Source organism: Amblyomma maculatum, unplaced genomic scaffold, assembly GCF_055883805.1.
Source record: "Amblyomma maculatum isolate TAMU_Amacu unplaced genomic scaffold, ASM5588380v1 scaffold_19, whole genome shotgun sequence".
NCBI classification, from domain to species: domain Eukaryota; kingdom Metazoa; phylum Arthropoda; class Arachnida; order Ixodida; family Ixodidae; genus Amblyomma; species Amblyomma maculatum.
Genome location: NW_028146744.1, coordinates 2472475 through 2480161, shown reverse-complemented (window position 1 = coordinate 2480161; position 7687 = coordinate 2472475).

The window sequence follows — 7687 nt, the reverse complement described above, 5'->3', positions numbered from 1 at the left end:
TCTATTCTAAGTCACAAATGAATACTATTTTATTCCAATACGCACTCGCCTCTTTTTATTTTTTTCAAATTTGCAGATCAATTATTATCGCGGTCTCTCTCTCCTTTCTTTTCCAAGTGGAGTCAGGTTTTACTCTCTTCCATTTTTGGCGAAGAAGGCTTAACAAATACCGACGCCACCTATGCCGATCATATTTGTTCTTGGTATTCCTCCTTATGCTTATCTTAACCGTGTGCTGATGAAGCCAGTGAGCGCACGTCTTCAGGCTTGAGTGTCGCTAAATGTCCACAAAAATGGCAATGACGACTATGCCCAGAGATAATTTTGCGAACAAGCACGCCCTGGTGCTGCTCGAACACACATGAGGGTCTCTTCGTAGGAACACAGGGTTAGGAACAAAAACGTTCACGTTAACCCTCAGTTTGCTCAGATGCGGAGAGTACAACGAGCAAAAAATATCGCTTAGCCATTCTCTGCAGCTTTTACGATCCTCATTGCAGTGTGGTTTTTTGATTACTATCGAGTTATCGACATGACCAGCGGCAGCGTGGTTCGGCGGTTCAGGGCCTAGACACGATTTCACTTGTGAGGGCTTCGTATTCATACTCACCGCAAGCCCGGTGATCTCTGCTGTAATAATATGCGGCCATTAAACTACAGTTACCCTGTGCAAGCCAACTTATCGCAGACAATGTGGCTGATCATAATTTTCCTGATTATTCCTATTTGACCGTATACGTCCACCGTGTCTTGCTACCCTCTCTGAGAAACCTTGGACTTTCTGCTTTTAACATATTGATTTCTTTCTTCAAATCTCTTGCACATATCATCAATCTTCTGTGTTTATAATTAAGTGGTCCACGAAGAGCAGCCTCGCCCTGTAGTGACACTAAGCGCATGTTATGCGTTTCAGTCCTCTTGCTGCTCACTTTGCTGTGCCAGCATTTCGGCGTGACAGAAGCACCCAGAACTCGTAGTCGATTGCAAGATCAGAGCAAGCTGTCAGAGCACATTACCACCGACAGCTTGATGCTCTCAGCAGGCGTAGTATCTCTGTCGGGTTTCTACGCTAATTCCCTCCGCAGCGCGCAGGGAACCGAGAAGCGTCGAACACGGGTGGATAAGCGTGTTGTCAGCGTGCTCATTGAAATTGCTTAGCACGGCGAAAAACCATGCTGAACAGGTAATTTGCGCGTTACAAGAGAGCGCCGATTGGTATTTGCCTCGTTGGACGTTCAGTGTTCTCGGAAGCCTAGAAGCGAACAAAAAAAAAATGGGGAAAAAGGAATGCCACTGGACGGTTTTCAGCGGCTGTGCACTTTTTTCACTCAATTTTAATTTCCTGTAACCACAATCATCACCATCGGCTCAACAAAGGCCTCTCGGTTACCTCCTTAATTAACCCGTTCTGTGCTAGTCTCGCCAACTTTGTAATCTGCTCAGCCTACCTGACACTCTGCCGCTTTACTCTGCTTGCTTTGTTTTGAAATCTACTCCGTTACCCTTAGCGACCATCAATTGCCTTCACTGTGCATGCTGCGCCTGTTATATCTCCTTGACTTTCAAGAGAGTATCCTAAATTCGTGATTGTCACCTCAAATCAAACCAGTTCATTTGCCATCTAACACAGATGGAGGGCTGTAGAACAAGACGTTTTATTGCCAGCTTTTATCTTGACTTTTATTTCACCTTTATTTTTCTTCCTTTCTTTATTTCGTTATTTCTTTCTTTATTTATTTCTTTCTTTCACATCGTCATGCCTGTTATTTTTCGTTACATGGTATATGGGATTTAGGTTCCACTATTTTTGTTATCTTCCCAATAGGTTGCTATATACTTCCTTCGTCAGGATGCTGGTAAACTACCAATCATGATCTCGCATGCCTGGCAAACCGATTTTACCCCATTATCGTATTTATGTTTATTTTCTTTTCATGGCAGGAGTCTAGTATCACTACCTACAGTTAGTAGACGTGTTTTCTTGCCACTTCCAATGCTTCACTGCATATCTTAACCCAGCGTCTCTTTTTGGTACGTTATTTAGTTACTTCGATTTTGCACACTAATTTTTCAACCCGCAGTCCCTCTGTGCCTAAGACATTTACCATGATTTGTAACATATTTACTGAGTCACCAAGAAAGGCACTGTCATCGGCAAATCGAAAGTCAAAAGGGTGTTATTCATTACCTACAATCCCCAATTCTCCCCAAGTACAATCTTTTCAAACATTGTCTAACTAGTACTGAAGAGATCGTGTCCATCTCCATAGTGCTATTCCTTAATGAGATCTTTTTACTTTCTTTTTGAAGGACTGTGACGTCTAAACTGCGTCATTGGCTGATTTATCAATTCATGCGGAACATGGCGGGGAAGGCAAGAATAGAATTACAGCGGTATAAACGGCAGAATCCTCTCGACAGCCTGATAGAAGATGGTTCCCACCGCTCATGCAGCCGCGAAAAATAAGGAACGGAAAACCAGTTCTTCAGTGTTCCACAGTGCGTTTTAGCACACTGTCGTATCGTTTTACAAATTTCTGCTGTGCTCCAGCGACCAACGCTAGAGAGTTTGATTCGAATCTCTGCGGAATGGGATAAAAGTGAGCCGACAATATATATCATGTTCGCCAGTGTTTTTGTAAGGTTTCAGTCCTTGTATCAAATATTTTTCGATCCTCCTTCCCCGTCTTGACGGGGAAGAATTGCGCATCGTATGTACTTTACTCGCGTTTACCATCACAATGTCGGCCCAAATAAATAAAATTCTGGCTGTGAGAACTTGACCGCAGCGTACTTTAAGCTCATGCCACTACGACCGTCACCACCAAATAGGCCGAAGGGAGCAGTCTGTGATGATCGGCTTATTTCGCCGCGTTAAGTTCTTTGCTTAACGGCCGTCTGATTAATATCGGACCGTGTGCGCTACGGAAGGGGGCCATTGCGTGATCGCTCGCCATTGCGATTGCTCACTTCTGCGTTGCAGCTTATCGCACTTGGAGCATGATTGAACTATATATACTTTCCACGTTTATACATCAGTGACTACTCGCGACAAATTGAGCCTCTCCCAGTTGTTTGCTTGTTTTTTTCTTTTTTTCTTTTTTTTTTACGCGTAGTGCAGTGGCCTCTTTGTATCGCAAAGCCACCGGCGTACCCCGGTTTGGGAAGGAGCTTTCAAGGGCAAGTTAAAGCCGTGTCGGAGAAAACAGTTGGATGGCACCTTGCCCTTATGTGGCGGCTACCGGAACTCAAGCATGATACGTCTTTAGGGAGATAGATGGCGCGGCTAGTATGCATTAGTACAAACCGCATCTAGATCAAGAGAAAGTCGAAAAACGCCGAAATATTGTGGATGCTTTGTATGGAGCGCTTATATTATATGTATGCAGCGTTTGTTGATAGATTGGGGTTATTAACAGTGGGATTTGTTGAATAGTGATTGGTGATTAGTGAAAATAACGAGCGTGGTGTAGTAGACCAATAATATCGTGTTTTGGTGATTTTCAACTCGTGGGATTGAACTGGTGCTAGTGTGGCACCGTCGTCTGACATATAACAAAATGCGTGTCTTGGCACTCGTTTGAGCATTGTCGCACTCGACCAGCAGCGAGGCTTCGTAGACCCAGGGTGGAGAAAAGGTAGCGAAACGCGTGTGGAGGAAGCCCAGCTGGAACGTCAGCAAGCTGTCGAAGACCACAAACGCAGGGCTAATTAGGTCTGTGAAGTTAAGGATGCCGCGCTGAAAGATCAGTATTGCCATGAAGCTGCCGGCAATCGTAAACGCAGAGCTGAAGCTGAGTTGGTCCGTAAAGCGAATTATGCCGAGCTGAAACGACAACGTCGCTTAATTACACGCAGAGGCGACAAAAGTAGCATCAGAACAGCAACAGATCAGGTTATTACTAGTTCGTTTACTGGGCTGGAAATACTACTGGGCAAATTGTTTGAGCCATTATCTTAGACAGAAAATGAAGGAAACAAACCTACAAAAGCAAGGCTCACTGTTTGTAAATGGATGGTTATTTCAGTGTAGGCAATGCTGCTGCAGGTTCGATCACATTGGTTCTGTCACATTTTTCAAGAAGTTCATAACCAATCAATTTTTGCAGACTTGGAAATTTTTTGCAGGTATTAAATTTTACCGATTTTAAAAATACAACCTGTCACCCCGCAAATCGACAAAGCACACTCTCCGTACGCTAAAGGTGTACAGACGGAGTTGTTTTAAAGACAAATACTGCTGAAGAAGGCAAATTTTCAGGATTTTAGAAAATAACTTTATTTTATTAACTACGCCAGCCGCTTCACAAAGCGAAGAATGCAGCATTCGTGTACCAGCAGCTAAACGATGATATTATAACGTGGCTAGAAATGTTAGCACGCACAAACTGACCGCTATTGTCCTCATGTGCTGTGTATAACAAAAGACAGTCGTGAGCAAAAACTCTAACTGCTACGATTGCTTTTTTATGTATAAAAAGATGTGCCTGAGAAAATTGCTTGGGCAAGAAGGCAAGTATATTATGCATGGTGCCTAATGCACCTCTGAGAAATAATTTTCACTGTCAGAAAAAGCTCGCGGTTAGTTGCACTTTGAAGAACTTCCTGGAACCGCTATCAGTTTTTTTAGGCCATGATGCATTCAGATATGTGGTGTTAAATCAGGCATGCAGTGTGGATAAATATGCAATCAGATATGTAAGTATCAAGTGCCAATGAGATATGTAGTATCATGTTCACACTGTCGATCACATGAGATTCCCACACACAGGAGATTCCCGCTTCTTGTGTAGATCTATTGGAATTATTTCTCAAAAGTTTTCACCATTGAAAGTGAGGGCAAACCTGAAATATGCGTAATTCTACTCGTCTTGAAGTTACTGCTTGCTTTTGCAGGGCGAGAAGGCTGTTTCTGTTCTCACAGAAAATTATTTTGCGTGCTGTCGCCAACCTATCATATGGTGATTCTAAGAGCAGGTTGTTCTGCCCGTTCTCGCCAAAGAGACATTAAAGCTCCACGCTTAAGGGCGTCAATGGCGTCCGTCTCCTCATTCAAATCAATTCTCTACTCATGTAATGGCTAATTCTTTGATAAGTGCGCCTCTATTATCTGACGCGTACTTTTTAGAGTATCGTCGTAAGCTGCCAACTCTGCGAAATACCACCGGGCACAGGTATAAAGCCCAAGCCGTACGAACGCGACTTCCTGGCCAAGGAGTATTGTAAGGAAGCAAGGGATTCAGTGTCCCATCTAAGAAGGGAACCTCGAGTTGGAATAGGGATACAAGGGTCCCGGAGGGACCGATGTTCCATCTAAGAGGTAGGCTATGAGCAGCCTGTGGATACAAGGGTGCCCGAATGTTTGATTTCGCTTTCCTCCTATTCAGGTGCCCAAGTAGGATGCTCCTGTAAAACCTGCCACTTCACGTGGTTTAATGATATTGCGAAGTTATGCAAATCAGTGGCCGGCTTGTCAGCAGTCAGCTGCCAATTTCCACGGCCATGTCCGTGATCTTTCGCTCGCAGCTCGGACAATATCATAGTCGGATATTTCGGAGAGCGGAGCCTTTAACAGTGCTGCGTTAAGCCTTCTATATATGGTGGCATGTAAAATACCTTAAATGCACGTGGATGGGAATAGTTTAGGTTAACGACTCGTGGCTAAAATGTTATTTTAATGTTTACCCTGCACTCGCAGCCTGTAGATATAGGTGCCATAGAAAAGCAATCGGCTGACTCTTTGAATAAAAAAAAAAAAAAAAAACGTGAAGCAAATGTGCAGTGTTTTAAGATGATATACCTATATGGTCTAAGCTTTCAGTGCGCGGCAAAAGTTTGCATCTGATGCTTGTCCTGCGCTCTCAACACATACCATAAAAAAAAAAAAACAATGCGGAGCGTGTTTGGAAAATAACAGCGACGCCTGTTGAGAAAGGATCAGCTGACATATTTATTATTATCGTGATGGCAAAGAACAGGTTAAATCTTCCGTTCAAGGGCTTTCCTCAGACAATGTGTGTATGTGTTTACAAGAATCAATATCACCGCGCTTGGACTGAACTAGACGCAGATGGCAATATGTGTTTCCATTTTTGCGCTAATTTCGGAAGACCGAGTTGCTTGTCCTCTTCGGTTTGCAAACACTGAAGACGGAAGATACACCGCTGCGGCTGGGAAACCATTACGCCTGCGGTGCTCAAAGGACGCGTTTTGGGCGCTACAAGAGCTGCACCAAGAGGAAGGGGATTGGGGAATGATCCTAGTGGCCAGACATGTTGGGGAGGGGAAAGATAGAAGAAAGCAGCGGAGGTGGGCAATAATAAAACTGGTTCCTCGCTGTGACAACGGTGCTGCCTTAATTAAGCCAAGTGTTTTCACCTCGAGTCAAGACCAGAGCGCGGCAAATCCACTTGGCTCCTCGCACATGCAAATCAAGCGCGATGCAGCGGGATTACGCGGGCCTGGTCGAGATCCGCCTTGCATATGCGTCAATATCGAGCTTACAGGCGGCCATCGCTTAAGCTACAAGGAAAGAGACCAAGCTGGCACAAGAGCGGACTGTAGATTTTATAGGCGTGCCTCTCCTGGACTCGCAAGGCTCGAATCTCCTTGATTCAGAAGCAATGCTTCGCGTCAGCTCGCCGAGGAACTGCGGCTTGTGGGCGTCACGCTTGCGTTATAAGACGGTTTCTGTACTCCTGTTCCTTGAAATACCTCCCTGCCTACGCACTCCATGGATTCATATGCGTCGCTGTTAACTATGCTGTTGCTACTGCAGGAGGCGGGGATCAAACAGGCAGCGAAATGCTTTCGGAGGTTCTCGCTTGGTAGGGCTCTTGTCATTTTTTTGGCGCCATGGATTTGGTCTGCATGCATGATGGCACAAACAGATCGGATACACGATTACGTCTCCGGAGGCGTCTATTGTCAAGTAGTCCACTGTTTACTTGCTGTTCGCATTCTATTTTTGCACGCAAGTCACTTGTAGCAGCTGCGGGCAGTTTACGGCCGCACGGAGTGTATAGGAGGAATGAGGTCGCATTATCAGCTGGCATCGTCACTCCTCGTCCGCCATGTCGAAGGTCAACGGTGGCATAGGCAGTTATAGGTTCGCCCGCCGTATATTGGAAGTGGTCCGTCAAGTTATCAAGCTGCTAAATACATCCACTTTCCGCTGTGGAGCCCTTTGTGCGCATAGAGTCTGCAACGGTGTACTAATACTCTGGGGCATAAAACTGCCTGATCGGTGTTGCATTCACCCGTGCAACAGCTCGACAGCAAAAGTGGCCAGCTGCCATTGCTCACAACACGACTTGCAGCTCATCAAATCTGTTAACTGTTAGCTGCCACTGAGGCAGACTACATTTTGAAGAGACAGCGCATTACTAATTGCCCTAATTCCAAATCTGGCGTGAGTTCGAAACGCGCACTTCTAGCAGTCGTATTCGGCGAACTGCCGATCGCAGCAGGCGGTGTTCCCGCAGTAACGTTGCTTAATTTGAGCGACAGAAGGACGACCAATTCTGTGACGTGCTCGCAGCATAAACGACACACCCAGCGAGCATGTTTTACAAATTTACTGTAGGCAACGTAGCACTGCTTGAAATGCACACATGTGGAACCACGGAACCTATGTTCGCAACTACGCGATGTGCAGTGATAATCCTTGATACAGTTGCAACACGCC